The sequence below is a fragment of the Muscardinus avellanarius genome, assembly GCF_963383645.1.
Source record: "Muscardinus avellanarius genome assembly, chromosome: 7".
Lineage (NCBI taxonomy): Eukaryota > Metazoa > Chordata > Mammalia > Rodentia > Gliridae > Muscardinus > Muscardinus avellanarius.
The window spans coordinates 17,778,908-17,798,245 of record NC_137793.1 but is presented as its reverse complement, the minus strand read 5'-3'; positions in this window follow the sequence as shown (position 1 = coordinate 17,798,245).

Here is a 19,338-nt window from a genome sequence, read left to right as displayed (position 1 = left end):
CAGGCTGTGTTGGAAAGTAAAACAAAACAAAATAAATAACCCTACCAACCAAAAATGACATTCTTTAATGTTTTTAATTTTCAATTGCTCATACCAAGGAGTGAACTGTTTTCTTCTTCTAGTACTCCTGTGTAGTTGTTTTACTTTGAAATCTACTTATCACTCCTGACCATTTAAAAATATAACACAACAGGGCTTATAAAAGTTTTTATCTTTCATTACGGTGTACTGGAAGAATATTTTCTTTGTTATTTATCATTTAATTTCGCTAACGACTTTTTGATGTAGAAATGTTCATAAATTCTAATATATTGATTTTCCCTCGATGATTGTCTCTATTGCTTTCAGGCTTAAAAAGTTTGAAAAAAAAAGTTTATGCTTAGAAGTCCAGAGATCACAAAAAGTAATTATCTAAATTGTCATTTCATTGTGAAAAGATTTTAACTCTAGGATTACTATAAATTGGCTTTCCATTAATCTATGATTTCAGCTTTCATTTCCCTCTTGATTTTATTTTGCTGTTATGTAAATGAGCTTCTAAACTTTGCTCCTCCTAAGGACAGCCAAAATTTCCACTCCCTTTATTGAATAACCCTTCTTTTCCAAATAATTTATTGTATTTTCTTAACTGTTCACCTATGAAATGCATAGGCATGCCCAAATATGTTTCTACATTTTCTATTTATGTTTAGCTATTTTTATATATTGTTTAATGTATTATATACTTATAATGTTTCAATATGGATGATATATTTTAGTATATTTAAGTAAATATTTCAAAATACATATTTAAGTATGCTTAAACCAACATGTTATATTTTTATTTTATGTTATGTTAGTGTGTTTTGAAAGAGTAATTCCAGGAAAGTTTGCTTTTATATATTTTGGCCTTTTTAGCATTTTTTTTCTCAATTAAATTTGTATTTAGACTGGGTCTGGTGTAGCACCCCTATAATTCAAGACTTTGGGAGGTTGAGACAGGAGTATCATGGATCGGGGTTCAAGGACTGCCTCAGCTACTTAGTGAGGCCCTTTACTACTCAGTGAGACCCTGTTTCAAAATAAAGAATAAAAATAGGGCTGGGGGCTATTGCTTAGAGGTGGAGTGACCTTGGGTTCCATCCCCAGTATCGCAAGATAAATAAATAAATAAGTTATGTATTTATTATCATTATAAATGCTAACATACATAAAATATACTTTTGACAATTTTTATAACATTGTCATTAAAAATAATATGTAAAAATAGGCCTAAAAATCAAGTCTTATTCCACAGCGAAAGAATCACAAAACTGAACTTTACTATCCTTTAAAGAAATGACTTATGATTGACTTACGGGTATAAAGTGTGCCCATGGCATATCACTTGAAGCACAAGCTAAGTCTCATCCTCAGAACACTTTTAAAGTAACAAATTGGATAAAGGCTAATTGGATGATGTGTGCTTGTGTATCCTCACAAGTCTTGTATTCCATTGTGATGTATGACTACAATGTACCAATAACATACATATATATATATATATATATATATATATATATATATATATATATTTCCCAGTGTTGGCTCAATGTAATGGTTATCTATTACTACTAAGGAGAGAATTAATACATTTATGTAACATGAGTCCACTCTTGTGGGAAGAGAACATCGTTTCACATTTAAGGGGTTCCTAAAATCAATGGAAAGTCAAGGAGGAGCCAGCAAGAGCAAAAGAAAGAAAGAGCAGGAAAGTCGAAATGGACAGCTGGTGAGCATCTCATCACCTTCAGTGCTCCCCACGCCTTTCAGAAGTCCAGGCAGCCATGACTTCAAGGAGGGGAGGAGGAAAAGAACCAGGAAACCAACCAGGCCAAGTACCCTGTTATGTAGATGTCTTATTCTACATCTACATACTTTATTCTAACAGGGAGTGATGTGTTTAAATATAAGGCTGTTTGCTTTGTGCAAAACAGAAACAGAAACATGTGTAAAGGTTTCTTTGTATTGTTTCTAATCTATAATTTAACAGATTTGTTCCACCAGAACAAACATTTGCTGAATGTCAGGGTAAATGGTTTTGAAAAGTCTAAGTGTCCAGCAAAATCACCTCCCAATACAACACTTGACCAGGGCAGCACCTGAACACACAGACCTGCCCACAGAATGGGTAACACACCAGGGTCCACAGTTATATTTATCTTTCACAAACTTTGCTTCTTTTCTGTGCTCACGACATGCCACCAAAATCTCCATCCTCTCTTGCACAAGCAAGGGGCATTAATCACACCAATCTCTTGCCGTTTCTCCAGAATGGTTGCCTATGATCCATTCCTGGAATAACTTACACTCCTGACCTTTTTGATCAGTCAGAGGGATGATAATGGAAAGACTTGTGGTTTATATCTTTTTAGAAATTGCCATCCCCTCTGAGTAGTTAAAATAAATAATTCCTTTGGTGTTATTTATTGCCTCCTGCAAGTGATATTTGTACATGTGTGTGTGTGCCTTCTTACCTTTGATGTTTACTCTTGTTTGGGGGCTGCTCTTTTGACAAGCTTTCAAAAGCCCCCTACTATGAATGTCGAATTAAGTACCCTTATGAATATGCATGAGCATAAACCTCCTATACTCATTTTGGTGGCTACTCACTGTGCTGGGTTGCCCTGGAAGCCATTCCAAATGGTTTTGATTTTGCGTTTGAGATTCTTAATGGTGGTAATTATCTGTTGCAGCCATGCAGTACCAAATATGATGCGTGTTAGAGATACTTTAAAAAATAATAATAAAAACGACTAAAGATGCTAATTCCCACATTTTAGTTCCTGCAGGGCAATTAGCCCCTAGTAATGATGTTTATATTTATATGCAAATGTTTCAGGAAAAATGAATCTTAACAGAGACTTCATATCAATACCATTGGGAGAGAAGAACCTTCCATCTGTCTGTAGAAAATGCTTGCCATTAGCTCTACATGTAGCCTATTTCTGTAATAGAAACTATTTAATCTTAAGTAATTCATTCTTCATTTTGTGTTATTTTCCCTTCCTTCTGTTCTTTTATTAAGACTCTTACAGGATGTGCAGCTCTTCAGGGCCTACACATAGGTGCCCTGCCATATTTTCTTGTGAATATCGTCTGCTCTTTGAATTATTATCTAATATCCTCGCCATTTCTCATTTCACAGTAATAATTGAGGAACCAAAGCGGGCTTCTCAGGGGGCACTTACTGGTTAATATCCTCTGTTTTAGGGATTGCAACAACATGCAAAAACAGAATCATAATGAAGGAAGAATGACTTACAGTGGAGCAGTAGCTTTTGATTAGCTTTGGGCTGATAAAAAATAAAAAAAGAGGAGGAGACCAGAGGAAAATAAAGGTATAAAAAGGAGAAAAAGAAGAAAAAAGCCAAATACCTTCTTGTATATGTAAGGAAATGAAGCTTCAAGATAATTCCTGAGCTGCTTCTTCAGTCTCAGCTGGGAACCGGGCTCAGACCTGAGTCAAGCCCATATTACACTGCTTTCTACTCCCAGAGCCTCTTACAAGGAGGCCCCAGTCATAAGTAAACATTTATTTCTGTATTTTCTTTGTTTTTGTAGTATGTTTAAATGACCTAGTGGCAATTCACTGCTGAGGTTGTCTTTCTAAATCCATTGCTCCCTTCTCTGAGATACATTTCTCTTTTTGCAGAGGAATAAAGTACACAACCATTATTTCATTAAAAAATTGTTACTGCGCATACATTTTATTTGTTTGTTGGTTGGTTGGTTTTCGCTGAATTGAGAACTGAATTCAGGGGCATTCTATAACCAAGCTATACCTCCAGTCCTATTTTTTATTCTTTATTTTGAAACAGGATCTCACTAACTTGTCAAGAGCCTCACTAAGTATCTGAGGCTAGCCACAAATCTGCAGTTCTCTTGCCTCAGCCTCCCAAGTACTGGGATTACAAGCCTGTACTATTGAACCTGCCTGTTTACACATTTTTAAGACCGGCATAGAAATTTTTCTTTTTAGCCATGAGAAACACAGAATCACTAAGTCCACAAATACATAAAACACACGTGTTGACTGAATGTAGAATGATAAAGGTCTATCAATACTCTGAAGGCCCTTAAGAGTTCAAATTCTACTTGGAATATTGAGGGAAAAAATGAATGCAAAAACAGCGTAGTAAAATACAGTGTTATATTTACACTAGACCTACAGTTAAAAAAAAAAAAAAAAAAAATATATATATATATATATATATATATATATATATATATATATATTTACAGCCAGGGCAGAATTGGCAAATCAACTCTACTTAACCAAATACATGTATATGATAATTACCTGTAGCTTCCTGTAGTAAAAAGACTTATCCCATGGCATCTGTGTCTTTTCACCTTTAACCTAGAACAAGCAAGGAAGCAAGCCGTCCCCATTTCTAAATAAGAACCCAAACACCTCATTGGTACCATATTTCAAAGCACAGCTGTTCGTTGTCACTCACTGTCAAAACGGGGAATGAAGGAGTCTGGCAAAGGGAGAATTTCAGCACCCTGACAGTGGAAAATCTCATTAGGAACTCTTGAGATTTATCTGTCATTCTGACAGGATAATTTGATTTTAAATTCCATCACTGCTAGCCCTAATTTTTAAAATTAAATTGAAAAAAGTGACTTCTTTCCCCCCTTATAATGAATAATAGGATCATATAAATCAAAATCAAGGATGCTATTAATCAGAAATTAAAGGGAAAAATGTATTGAAAAAATTTAGGGTTTAAAGGAAATAAAAAAGCTCCTCCCCTTTTTCAACCTCACCCATTATGGAACTGAGATGGAGGGAAGTTCCGTTTGAGGCTCAATTTATAAAGTCAAAAGTTTACTTATCAATGCAGAATTTTAATACTTTCTCAGAGTCTGGTTTCTTTCAAAGGAACAGCACTTAGTCAAACCACACACGGAGCCCACTCAGTGCTTCATTATCAAAATTTACAACTGAATCAGAGCGTTGCAGACAGGAGACACAATCCAGCAAAATGTCACCACCATGCCTTTACATCTTATAAGTCATGAAAATCCAGTCTCTTATCTTCTCGGTAAAGCAACATGTAAATAGTAAGATGCCAGTGATGGACACACTTTCAGAAGTACATGCAAAGAAAATCGCTTGCTATTTCAGTCTTATTTCTGTGCAGTACCCCAACGCCCAAGTACTCTCAGTTCCAGAGCCATGATCAAACAACTCATTAAAAAGAACAGAATCATATTCTGACCAAAACGGAGCAGAGGCAGTATGTTGAGATTCGGTTTCTTACATTTCCAGGCAACAGACTTCATACACTTTCCCAATATTAAAATTTCTAAAGAATGAGGACTTAATGTCAACTCGCTTGTTAGGGAATCAGGTTCAAGAAAGGTGAACAGCAGAATTTTTTAATATGCAGTTGAGAAGTCAGAGGTGCCTACACTTTTACCCTCTTCGTTTAGCAGGAACTTTGATTGGCTCACCTCCTGCTAGGGTTTCCTCCTGGAATGTTGGCTTCATCTTTAAAAGATTTTTGTTTCTTACCCAGTACCTGTCACTCTGAAAATCTTACTTCCAAGGTTCTCCCTATCACTTTTTTTTTCCTTTTTTTCCTGGTAAGTGAATAAAGAGATAAACTATATTCTATTACTTACTAAAACATCGTCATGGCTCCCAGGAGGCAGACCAAGATGAAACAGCCTCTTTTCCAATTAAAAACTTGGAAGAAACCAAGAAGCTTCACACAGTAGTTGTACTTTGGAACATCCTAGTTCTATTATTTGGAAGATATTGCAGAATTAAATATACTCCTGTTTTTTTTTTAAGTAGTAACACTTTCTACTTGCCTAGATAGATAGAGAAAGCTTTCATATGAATCTATCAATATTTATTGGTAAGCATCTGTGTATATTAAGCTGTAAGTATAGGTACCTGTTTGTGTGTATGTGTATGTGTATGTGTATGCGTGTTGTTAAAAATCTCAAAAAGTAGGACCAAATATGAACAGATAAAATGTGGCTTAGATATCTGAAATAATATTATCCCTGCTTGTCAAGAAAAATGTAACTAATTATTTTAAGTGATAGCTTTGCATAATGCCCAGATAATCGGAACAAAGTGATGAACTATATCCCATTACTTCATACAATAGCACTCTGCCTTTCTAGGAACTAATCCAAGAAAGACTGAGCAAAGTACTTACTTTAGAAAACCTGTGGTTCCTCTCCTATCAGGGGACTGCTGAGGACACTGCCCAAGTTCTCAAACAGTATGGCTCCCACAGCAACTTCCCACCTATGACAGAATTTAAAATCGGGCTTTTAAAAACAATACAGGATAAAAATTTTTAAGACTTTAAATATTCATGGATCAGTAAACTTTTAAATATATAAATCCATACACATATACATTTGAACATACATCATTCCCCACAAACACTGATTTGTCAAGTATAATAAGACATAGATCATGGAAAAGTAATAGGAAAATAACCACATAAAGATATGTACTCTTAAAACACCTTCATCAAAGATATTCAGCCTTTATTTTTGTGAACAAACTCCTGAAAGTTTTCACCTTCACCCTGAACATAGCCGTGACAAGCCAGTCAAGGTCCACCGCATCCAATTAGAGCAGTTTTCTAGGAAAGAATTTGTGCTTCTTGACAATATTAGGGCAAAATATTGTGCAAGCCGTTTTAACTTTAAGAAGAGCAGTGGTAGCGGCAACAGGCTTCAGTTTGTGGCTTAAAACTCGGTCGTAAAGCAATGACAGGCACAAGATACCTGTCAAGCTCTGCTGGAAGTAAGCAGTGGTGGTTCTGCCCGCGAGGCTATGAATCGCATATGCTCTGTTGCAGAAAATCAGGAGAATGTTTAGGCGTGAGATGGATTCAGAGCAGTGGAGAGAAAAGTCACCATTGTCTGTCCTGAGAGAGGGTGATGTTCTGTGAATCTTACAGGTTTGCCAATGCAGAGATCTGAGCTACCCTCTTGCCCCATCACTCACAAGGGCACTACTATTACACACTTGCTGGTATTTCCTTCATCACCTGGGTTTGCAAAATTATGGGAGATGCACACAATGGAATTCTACTCGGCAATAAAGAACAAAATCATGTCATTTGCAAGAAGATGGAAAGACTTAGAGGACATTATGTTAAGTGAGATTGGCCAAGCACAGAAAGAGAAAGTTGAGGTTAAGTAGTGGGAAAGCTACATTCAAATATGTGAGTACATGTGAATATAAAATTGTTAACTGGGACACACAGTATTGGGAGGGAGGAGAAAGAGGAAGCAGGGGAGGGGGAGGGCACCAAGTACTGTGTGAAGGAAAAACAAAACAAAAAGTCAACAAAACAACAAAGCAAAACAAAAACTCTCCTCACTGGTTGGCCTTCCTTGGGCTTCACGCCTGTCCACATTGTACCAAGTCAGAAGCCCCTTGCAAAAACACAAACATTAACTATGCCAAACTCACTTATTCACCTCAGTAGTTATTCCCTCTGAGTAGCTTGTGGGAAGTTGAGGCAGCCTTCATGACCTGCTTTTATTTTGCAGATTCATTTTCTGAGTTTTCTACCTTTCTCCAGTTTATTATAAGCTCTAGCAACAAAGTGTCATGTTATCTATAATCATATATCACAAATATAATTCTGTCTAACTTCGAATACACCTAGAAAAGTCCCACTAGCTCTTCTGGGCCTGGTTCTGAGATGTTAACTTCTCAGAAGCTTTCCTGTCCACCTCTACAGACTTGGCCAGCTTCTCCTCTAGGATGCCCTGCAGATCCACTGGCGCTCTTATCTGAATTGGTTTGGGCACCTTTCGTGTTATTTGTCTTAAGGTCTTTGGTGTAAGTTCCATATCATACATCTTTTGATTTTATTTTGTTTTATTTTGCAGTACTGAGAATGGAACTCAGGGGCATTTTACCTCTGAGTGACACCCCCAGCCCTATTTTTATTCTTTATTTTGAAACAGGGTCTCAGTGAGTTGCAAAGGGCCTCACGAAGTAGGAATTGAGGCTGTCAGCAAACAGTCATCCTCTTGTCTCAGCCTCCCAAATGCTGGGATTACAAGTTTGCACCACCACGCCGGGCTCTACATCTGCAGTTTTAAAATGCCTAGCCTGGTGCCTCATCTATAGTGGAAATACAATTTGATTGAGTATAGTTATTTTTTTTTCTTCAACAAAAAATACTGGAGACAAATGTTTCTGAAGTCAATACCAGGCATCCCAAATGTTCAAAAGCCCTTTGAACTTAAATCCACATGTAGAGCAGTAGATAGATGACGAGGTCGTCGTCTGTTCATTCTACAATTGCACACAGTATGTCGCCAAGTGGATGCTGCAATCACTTCACCTCTATCATCTCGATCATGTTCCTGTCCCCTCAAAATGCTCACGCTAATGACCAATGAGGTTTTCTGTTCTTTAAAGTGCCTTAAGTGATACAGGAAAGACTGAAGTACATCCCTCAGTTTTTTGTTTGTTTGTTTGTTTGTTTGTTTGTTTTGGTGGTACTGGGGTTCCTGGAAGCCCTTCTACCTCTGGGCTACACTCCCAGACCTATTTTTACATTTTTCTTTGGAAACAGGGTCTCCTAAGCCAGCGTGTGCAGCTGGCTTCGAACCTGCACGATCCTCCTGTCTCTGCCTCCCAAGAACGGGGATTACAAGCGTGCGCCACCACGCCCGGCTCATCCCTAAGTTTTAACAAAAAAAATATTTGTGGAGTATTCACCTGGTCTCAGAGACTAGGGCTGATTGACTACAATGGGTAGTTTTTGTTTGTTTGTTTGTTTGTTTTTGCTTTGCTTTGCAGTACTGGGATGGAACCCAAGTGCATTGTACTTCCAATCTACACCCCCAGCCCTAATTTTTAGTCTTTTTATTTTTGAAACAGGAGTTTCGTGGGCCTTGCTAAGTAACTAAGGCTGTCCATGAACCATGATCCTCCAGTCTCAGCCTCCTGAATGCTGGGATTACAAGTGTGCGCCACCATGCCCGGCTAATGGGTGGTACTTTTAATAGTTCATGTAGAATAAAAGATTACTTTATTCCTGAAAGTCTAATGGTTACCCAAACATACATAGGTAATATGTGCTTTTAAATTCAATATATATATATTTTTTTTTCCTTCATCGGGACTACTGGATAATGTGTTCACATTAGGTTAATATTTTTCTTTTGTGCAGGTCTGGGGATGGAACCCAGGGGTATTCACCTCTGACATACAACCCATGCACTAATTTTTATTCTTTATTTTGAAACAGGGTCTCACTAAATTGCAGAGGGCCTCACTAAGTAGTAGCTGAGGCTGCCCACAAACGGCAATCCTCCGGTCTCATCCTCCCAAATGCTGAGATTACAAGCATGCGCCACCACGCCCAGCCTAGGCTAATATTTTCACACCTAGTATTTGGTAAATGGAGCAATAATGCAACATTGAGACTAGGTTTCATCTGTCCACTTTCCAGCAGCAGCCCAAATGGAGGGAATCATATAATTTTACCTACCCCTTTGTTTGCTCTCACACACTGGACCTGACTCTCAGCTATCAACGTAAGCTGCATTCGATCAACGTGCACAGAAACGCAGAGATACTCTCCAGTTTTTGTAATGCTCTTTTCTACCTTTCAAAATGGAGTGGCTTTAAATAATCCTCCTGAAACTTCACACCTCACACCCCTTCAAAGCGGGATGCTCTGTGCATGGTAGCATTAGAGGGAGGATTATTAAAGACCCCCACTGGAACTGTGGCCTATTCATTTTCTATGTAAACCGTGGGGTTCCTGGGCAGACAGAGATGTGCCAACACGAACCCAGACAGCTGCTGTACTAAAGCTGTTCTGAGTGCAGGTGGGGAAACAGCTTGTGATATTAACAAGACTAGATCCTTCTTGCGGCTTTCTATAGCCTTTATTTAAAATACAGAAAAATGCTTTCAAAGACTTATTTATAACTGTATCAAGCACAGATTGCACCAACATTATGCTGCAATGAACACATGTGTTATTCAGACTGATATTAAGTATTTTTTTTTCTTTTTTGAAATAGCCAAAAGGAAAAAAAAAATAATAAGTATTCCTTGACGATGATTTCAGTCAGATAGAAGCTACTAAAACCCCATCAATGAAAATAGCTTTTGGGGAACTTAAGAAAATAATGAAAACAAACAAACAAAAAGATTAAATAAAGTAAATAGAGACCTAAAAATGAATTTTTTGAACAAAAGTTTTATGGATATCACAGCTGCCATTTGCATTTTTTAATCCTTCATGTTTAGATCATAATAAAATTAGATCAAATGTTTCATATCACTTTAGAATTGCATTTTTCTATCTCTTCAACAAACCTTAACATAGTTTTGCATATTGAAATTTTACTTATTGTTTCTCCTAAAGCTTTTATGAGCCCCTACTGTGTGCCACAACTCTATTAAGTACTGCCATCATATAAAAATAAACCAACTCTCTTGGCATTAAGAATCTTCAAGGAATAAAAAAATGTCCAGTAAGTCTAATAAATGAGGAGAAAAGTTAATACTAAACTCGCTTACCAGCCAATGATGGCGTCCTACCTACTAGGTGTGCAATCTTCAGAAATTTACTTTGAACCTGTGCTGAATTTATCCATCTTTAATATTAAGGCCAAAATGATGATCCATCTTACAAGGTTTCCATGAAAATTGAATATGATTTTCGAATCAACACACTGGAGAAGGATCTCGGGAATGTACTAAGCACTCGGGAAATTGTTAATATTATTCTGTGGAATTTCATGAGATGGGGATAATTTGGAGATATTGACAAAGGAGCTATACAAAACAAAATGTTTTATTCCTTAATTAAGAGCATCAGAATATTTTTATTTATTCATTTAAGAGAAAAGAAAGATTTTTTCAGATCTGGAAAAAAGATTGAAGAAAGTTTATAAAAAATGTGTTTCAGAAAATGATAGTCATAGGCGATACATTTGAAAACAAAGGATATATTTGTAGAAAGATTCAATACAAAAGACTCAATACAAAAATATGTATTTCTTTCTTTTCAGGAAATGCATTCTAACATTTGACTGTTCCAAGCACATTAAAGACCTATCTTGGCTGGAATGTGTAAATATATCCTTTCAGGTTCATCTTTCAACAGAACTTCAGTTGAGCCTGAGGCATTTATTGGTCTTAGGGCCTTAGATACTCACTTATTCTACGTATCACTGTTTTTTTTTTATATTTCAGAAAAATAAGTTTTTCTTTTTCTGAAAGTGATTGTAAAGGTTGTAATAATAGATCACACCTTAAACTTTATATAGAATATGAAAAAGTATTTTTGACATGGATAGCTAGCCAACCCAAATCATATCCTTACAGAAAGCACTTCTTAACTATTAGGAAACACTGACTCACTGCTTGCTTCTTCCAAATAAAGAGGAATATAGTGCTTCATTTTTTGAACCCTACATTTCCAAGGTGAAAAGACTTATTTACAATGATCAGTAAGGTTATATTTATGAAATTAAATATCAGAAAACTCTGCAAAAAGACCAACTATGAATACTTGAAGTCTCAAGGATGAGCTAACATGTGCTTATTTTCAAATTATATATTTTGTATTGCTCTCTTTCTAATATGAGAAAAAGCATAAAGATCAAACAAAACCTTAAATAATTTTAACAAATTAATTTATAATTACCATGATACTTAATATTCTGCTATATTCATTCCAGACTATCTATAGAGTACTTTAGGAAAATGATGATTCTGTTTGTAGAAATAATCTTATTCTTTTCAAGGAACTTAGAAGAAAGAATGGAACGAAACTTTAATAGCTGGCTTGTGAATTTAGATCCAAACATTAAAATAGGGGGAAGAAGAGAAGTAGTGGAAAGTTACTTAAGGGGGTGTCTCAATAAATCTCCCTCAAGAGAGAGAAGAGATGGTTAATGATAAAATAAAAACAAGCAGACCATCGTCTAGCCCTCAGGAGCATGCCTCTCCCATTTCAGCATACCAGTAACCTCATATAAAATGTAAGAATTGTATCACATATCAAATTAATTCAGAACATGACAGGAAGGGCAGACAAGTGGCTGTTTTAGAAATGAATAGAGTTCATGAAGTATTTAATAAGTATTGATTCTGATTTCACCAGGGGGTAAGCTACTCTTTGCTACTAAGTTAAGCACTTTTGAAAGCGGCATCAACTGTAAGGTCAGTAGCTAAACCAATATCCAGTCATGAGCTATTGGCTCAATAGTCATTACAGAATCCAGGCAGGGCTCCTTCCACGTCCTCCCCCACTGGCTACAGACCACATTTGGAAATTGAATAGATCATATATTTGAATACAAGGCCTGGGGTGTGGGGTCATTATTGATGGAGGTGTGCAAATTAGCCTGTGAGTCGCCACTGGGAATGATGGGCAAGGAGATCGTTTGCAGATGTTTGAAAAAGACCATTTAAGAGTCTTTATAAAACTTGATTCTGTCCTGCTATTTTTTTTTCTTTTTTTCTTCTCTTTTTTTGTTATTTTTAGATTTAATGCAACATCAGAGACTAGCTAGAGTCTGAATAAGTACTAGAAAGATCTTAGAAACAACACTACTTCTTCTGCTGAATTTTTAAACTGTGCTTATATGCGAATCTCTTTGGATGTCAATTTTCCATTTGGGCTTTGATGCTCATCAAACTCTAAAGCTAACTTGAACAGAAAGAAGAAAAAAAAAAAGATTTAATAACCTATGCTTCAAAAAAGTCCATGAAAGAAGCGGCTAATACATTACCAACTTGATAGTCTAACTCACCTTTTCTACTGTATTTTAGATGTCTAGGTTGGCACATTGAACCAGAAACCTAAAAGCCAATCTTGAAGTCTTTAAGACAGTAGAGAAATCCCATGGAACTACTCTCCTGTCTGGCCTCCATGTTCTGAGTCTTTAAAGGGACTTTTTTTTTTTTTATAGAAGAGATTGAATCCAGAGGTATTCGACCTCTGTACCACACTTCCAGCCCTATTTTATTTTTATTTCGAAACCTCTCTCAATAAGTTGCAGAGGGCCTCACTAAGTTGCCGAGACTAACATCAAACCTGTGACTTTCCTGTTTCAGCCTTTGAAGGACTAGGATTAAAAACACATGCCACCTCCAGCCATGATGCCTGGGGAGCTGGACAGGTGATGGTCTTCCTCTATCTCTCCATGAGGCTCTTCCTGGGCCCTCATCCATTTTCTCTGGGCAAGGAAGGAGGTGAGTGATTGGTGAAGGGCCACAGTCTGGTCTACCTGCTGGGGTGGCTAAGGCCAGGGAAAGCATCCGGGCTGACAAGGCATCCTGAGGGCTTCGGAGGGTCCCAACAGGTAGGAATTGCTAGTGGGCATCTGAATCTGTCTCAGCAGAGTCTCCAATCATATCTCCTGGCAGGACCCCAGAGAGGAGAGTGTGGTCCACAGGAGAGGGTCTCTGCAGAGGCTAGCTCCTAGAGCCACCAGGCATGAGTGCCTGGAGGCAGAGTAGATGACCAGAACTGGAACAAGATCATGCAGATGCTCCCACTTGGCAGTGGGGTTCCTTTGGTCAGCAGGGAGAATCAGGACAAGCAGGGGAGAGGCCAGACCTTGAGGCTGCTACCTTGCCCACCAAGAAAGTCACCAATTCAGAACGCTGTGGGTCAGATCTAAGGGGAGAAAGAAACCCAAAGACTGATGTAAATAGTGTGTACCTGGCCCTTGTGATGTCTCTAGAAGGCATGGCGTAGAGAGGGCGCGCTGAGGGTGTCATGCAGAGGCACCGACAGAACAGAGGCCACTGCAAGCCTCACTACACTGGGTGGCTCCTGGCAGATACTAGGACACAGGGGCTGTACCCAGTGACTCTAGGGGCTGAGGCCTGGATCTTTGAGGGCTGCTGGGTTCCCCACATTGTTTCCAAACTGTCCTGGCTGACTAGCCCAGACCACAGGTTTATCACCCAGTGCCTTACAGTATTTTTTTTTAACTAAAACCTGAGCTAATGTGAGAGAGTGTACATGGAATAATAGGAGGAGCAATTTCACCACTATTATTACTCAGACTGATAGAGTTCACGTGCGGGTTAATTCGCCTAATGCCTCAGATACAGATTCATCAGACTTGTAATCATCCCCTCTATTTTTACATGGTCAAGATGAGGAATAGAAATACAGTGGCGATTTCAGGGAACAGGCCTAGCCAAAGAGCTCCATCATTTCTATCCCTCATCTCCATCCCCATCTTCATCCGGGACATTCTTCACCTGAGCCACGCAGTGAATGTAGAAGTATTTTGCTTAATCTTAAATTGTCTGTAGAGCTAAGTGTACATATATGCAGGATGAAAATTAAGCTTGAAAATGCTCTCCACTACTGATAGGCTTCCCGTTAAACTACCTTATTATTTGTTTTGGACATGACTTTCTTTAAAAGACATTGTTCAGTTATGGAAAAAAACAGCAGACTTCTCAGGGTGAAAATCTGCATTTTACTTGGAAATGCTCTTCATTTCCATATTAATCATAATTTTCTCAATGACCAGCACAAGTTTGAACCACTCATTTAAATGTGAACATATTTGGAGTTTCCTTCTAGTTTTGGTTGACAGAGATTTCCTCCCCTCACTGAGATATCAATTGTTGCTTTAATAATTGATATGAAAAGTATTGGAAAATTTTAATTATGCAGTTATAAAAGACAGAGGAAAAAATGTTACAAAAGTTTAATCCCACTGCTGCAAGACAGGCGTCGCACAGCAGGCCAATAAAATGTTCTCCTAAAATTTATAGACAGAACTGAAGTACTCCACTTAAAAGTCCCAAAAGACATCTTCAAGCAGTGTAACACATACGTTTAGATATGGCCCTTGGATAATAAGAGGAGAGATGTCAAACACTGTTTTCATCTACAAGGATATTTATTGAAAGATACTGATTTAATCATCTGGTAATTTATGCTGTGAAGCACCAGCATAATTATTGATATTGTTATCTTTAGAATAAAATAAAAATCCAGAATTTTATATTTAATAGAAAATTTGAATTAGAGAGGTACACACACAAGAAAAATAAAGGGATTATATACAACTAATAGTGGAGAAGTTGTCAGAGAAATGACACCCATAGCTCATACACAAAATCACAGTTTTAGATGGATTTAAAACTTTTTAAAGTAATTAGAGCTAATAAAAAATGAATAGGAACTATGAAAAGACAATTCAGGAACCCAAATTGCAGAGGTGTTTTGAGGGAAGAGCCAGGAAGCTGAGGCAGCTCTTTGGAAATCTACTTTTGCATTTCGTGGAAGATGAGGGGCTCAGGCAAAGTTTAAGGATAGAACTGAGATGAAACATATATATATATATATATATATATATATATATATATATATATATATTATAGTACATAATCTCCATTCTATTTTGAATATAAAAAGGGTATCCAAAGGACATGTAGTTCTAAAATGAAAATGTCTGATACACTTAGATGTCATTGAATAGAGTTAGTTTAAAGAAAAAGAGCTAAATATGTTTAATGCAGATTCAGTCATTTTTTTATGGGGGAGTGATCTGAGAACTCCAAGGGCAGGTGCTATTATCGGCCTTTTCAGTATCCAGATATATTGCTGTCTGATATATTAACTGGTGATACTTAACCAACTAAGCATCGTGAAAATGAGCCTACAAGACAAAAACAAGAAAGCGAAGAAAGAAACGGCTAACAGCAGCCCATCTGTTTTGCAAATGTATATCTATGCTTCATTTTATAAAACCAGGAGCAGCAAAATGTGTGGGTTTAAAAGGATATCTATCTTAAAGAACTTAGGCAGCAGTGGAAATGAGGTGTTCAGAAAAGTACATAGATTGCAGAAAATTGGTCTTAGTGATGATCAAAGGCAGTCATAGCGAAGACATAGGTACGGTTGTGTAATTGTTCCTTGAAATGATGGCATAAAAAGAATAAAAAACTATTTCCCAACAAATGGCTACAGTCAATGATGTCATTGTGTGTGTTTGTGTGTGGTGCTGGGTGTTGAGTCCAGGGGCATCCTACCTCTGAGCTATACTCCTAGCCCTATATTTTTATTTTTATTTTTTTTGAAACAGGGTCTCACAATGTTGCCGAGAGTCTCACTAAGTAGCTGAGGTTGGCCATGAACCCAGATCCTCCCGTCTCAGCCTCCCAAGTACTAGGATTACAAGATGTGCCAGCAAGTCCAGCTGATGTCATTTTTAATGTGCACGTCCAACGGATGTCATTTTCAATGTGCAAGTCCAGCAGATGTCATTTTAATGTATATTCTTTCAAAGTACATAGTAAATTACTATTTTAAATAAAGTTTGACTACTTTAGCTTTATTCTTAAGAGTTATGCTTCTAAGTTGCCTCCCTATGCAAATCAGGTACACAAAAATCCAGTAGAAAGTAAATTTGAGTATTTAGCTGATATTTAAGATCATGACACTTTTCAAGAATTTGAGGTGAGAGGAAATAATTCAAAGATAGTAAACACTAGCACAATTTTAGTGTGACAAGTAATCAGGAATGATTGAATAGGGGAACGGGGATTTCAGGAATTGTATAAGGTTTAGGTTTATTATTTGGAAACAGATTTCACAGCTGTCTTGCATTGTTAGAATAGATCGAGCTGTCTCACTATAATGATCAGTAAATGTCTTTGCACGGATCAATAACTAAAAACAAAAATACTGGAATTTCTGAAAACAGAAATAATAATAATAATATGAATATGTCCATCAAAATGCCAATAGCATTAATAGTAAATATATTTAAAAAGTAGGCTCAAAAATAAAAGCAAGGTAACAGTGAAATCAGCATTATCTTTGTTATATGCCTTTTTTTGGATTCATATCACTTGCTAACTTACCTTTAATAAAAGTAAGAGTAGATAAAAATTTCAGAAGTAAATATTTATTTGTTAAGCATAATATTGAAAACTTTTTTACTTCTGAAAGTGAAAATTTTATAGTTTAAGCAGTAGTGAACAAAAGCTATAATTTAGAAGTCAGAAAAATTAATAAGTTAATAATCATAACAAATATGTGACTAGGCGGGGTTTGAAGGCAATAGATAATGATGCTTGCAGAAGTATAAATTGATAGAACAATCATTTCACAATGTATCTATATTTTTTTATCCAGTATTCCCAGTTCTTAAAATTTTTTGCAAACATATCTGAAGATCAAATTGGTCACATTTGCTTAAAAACATTTATCCTAGTATTTCTAAGTTTATCAAAAGTATAAACAATAAAAAAAGAAAATAACAAGATTCATCAACTCAAAAAAGCAATTTATACCTACTAAAATTATAAAAACTATATACTAAAATTTTACATTAATAATCTGGTATTATATAAATATTTATAAATTAAAAAGTAGTTAATCCTTCAAAATATTGCAGACTGGAAAAATAATTTTTATTTGATTTCCAAAACATTGGTAAAATATTTATTTCACAACTCTGATTTTAAAGTAAATTAAAAATTTACATATTCATAAATAAAAATATATGTTTTAATGTGTTTTTGATTTGGTTATTATTGTTACATATTCATAGTACATATACTTTTTGGAAACTTGTTTTCATCACTTAAACATATATCTTGAAATAACCTTTTTTACTACACATATATACTTGTGTATATTAGCTTTTGTTTCAAATGTACATAGGTATTTGGTAATAACAGATATACTAATATTTTTCTATTTAGTAAAAATGCGTGGACATTACTATTTTAACGTTTCTTTTACAAAACTAAGCTATACTCAAAGTCTTTATTCAAGGCTCTAAAAACACATACTCATTAGGGAATTTACCTCTTCCTCCCTCCCATCCCCTCAGGTCAACTTATTTGATCATTTATGGTTTCTCCTTCTTTATCTAGAGTTCCTCCTATGACCCTGTTTCTCTCTAGCATCCATATATTAGTAAGAGCATCTATTTTTTATTTTTTTGTAACTGACTAATCTCACTTAGCATAATGTTCTCCAGTTCCATCTATTTTCATGTAATTTTGTTCTTCTTTGTGGCTGAATAAAACTCCATTGTATACAAAGTCAATCAGTAAGCCAAACATGAGAAAAAGGAAGAAGGGAAGGGATGGGGAGGGAACTGGGGAGGGGCTAAATGATGTTTGCACATCTGCCTCTGCCATCTTGTATCCCATTGAGATGTATGACCATAGGCACTAATAAAAAATTTAAAAATCACATACATATTCAAATATTATCTAGGCTACCAAGAATCACTTTGTACGATTATTCACAGGTATTTTGTTTTTCTGCTTTGATACCGGGGATTGAACACAGAGACATTCTATTTCCCAGCCCTGTTTTATTTTTTATCTTTTTTGGTTTTTTTTGAAATAGGGTCTGGATAAATTGCTAAAGATCTTACTAAGTTGCTGAGGCTGGCCTCAAACCTTGTGATCCTACTATTTCAGTCTCCCAAATAATGGGATTACATTCTGATTCCACAGTTAAATAAGAAGTCTTCATTTATTTTTCTCCTTTAAATCAAAGGAAAATTTATATCCAAGTTCATGGATATTTAACATAAGTAAGTTCTGGATTTTCTAGTAATTTAATGGGTGAGAGAAAGTCTCATCATTATTTTAATTTGCATTTTTCTAATTATATTTTCTTCCCCGTACTTATAATATTTCTTATAGTGGACTCTATGTGTATATATTTCAAACATGCCTTCTATAAAGTGTTTATAAATGTATAGTTTGTGGCATTAAGTATATTCACATTGTTGGAAGCCATCACCACAATACCTTTCATTCTCTAAAGCTGAAATTTTATATCCATTAAGCAAGATTTTTCCATTGCCCTCCTCCAAGGCACTTAATACCATCATTCTACTTTTTATCTCTATAGATTGAACGACTCTAGGAACTTTGTTTAAATGGAGTCATACAAAAATTCCTAATAAAATACTAGCAATTCACCAAAACCACATCAAGAATATTGTACCCTATGACCAATTTGATTACATTTCATGAATGCAGGGTTTTACAATATATACAAAAATATAACTTATTATGAAAGTAAAACTAAAGACAAAAATTACATGATCATCTCAATAGATGTGAAGAAAGCATTTTACAAATGCCAAAACCCACTCAGGTTAAAATCACTGAAAAAATAAGACTGACTTTGGAATAAATCTAATCAGAGAGATAAACAACCTCTAAAAATAAAAATTATAAAATAAAGAAATTCAAGAAGACCTTAGAAGATAAGATCCCCGTGCTCTTTAATAGACAAAATACCCAAATTGCCATACTATCAAAAAAAATTTTTA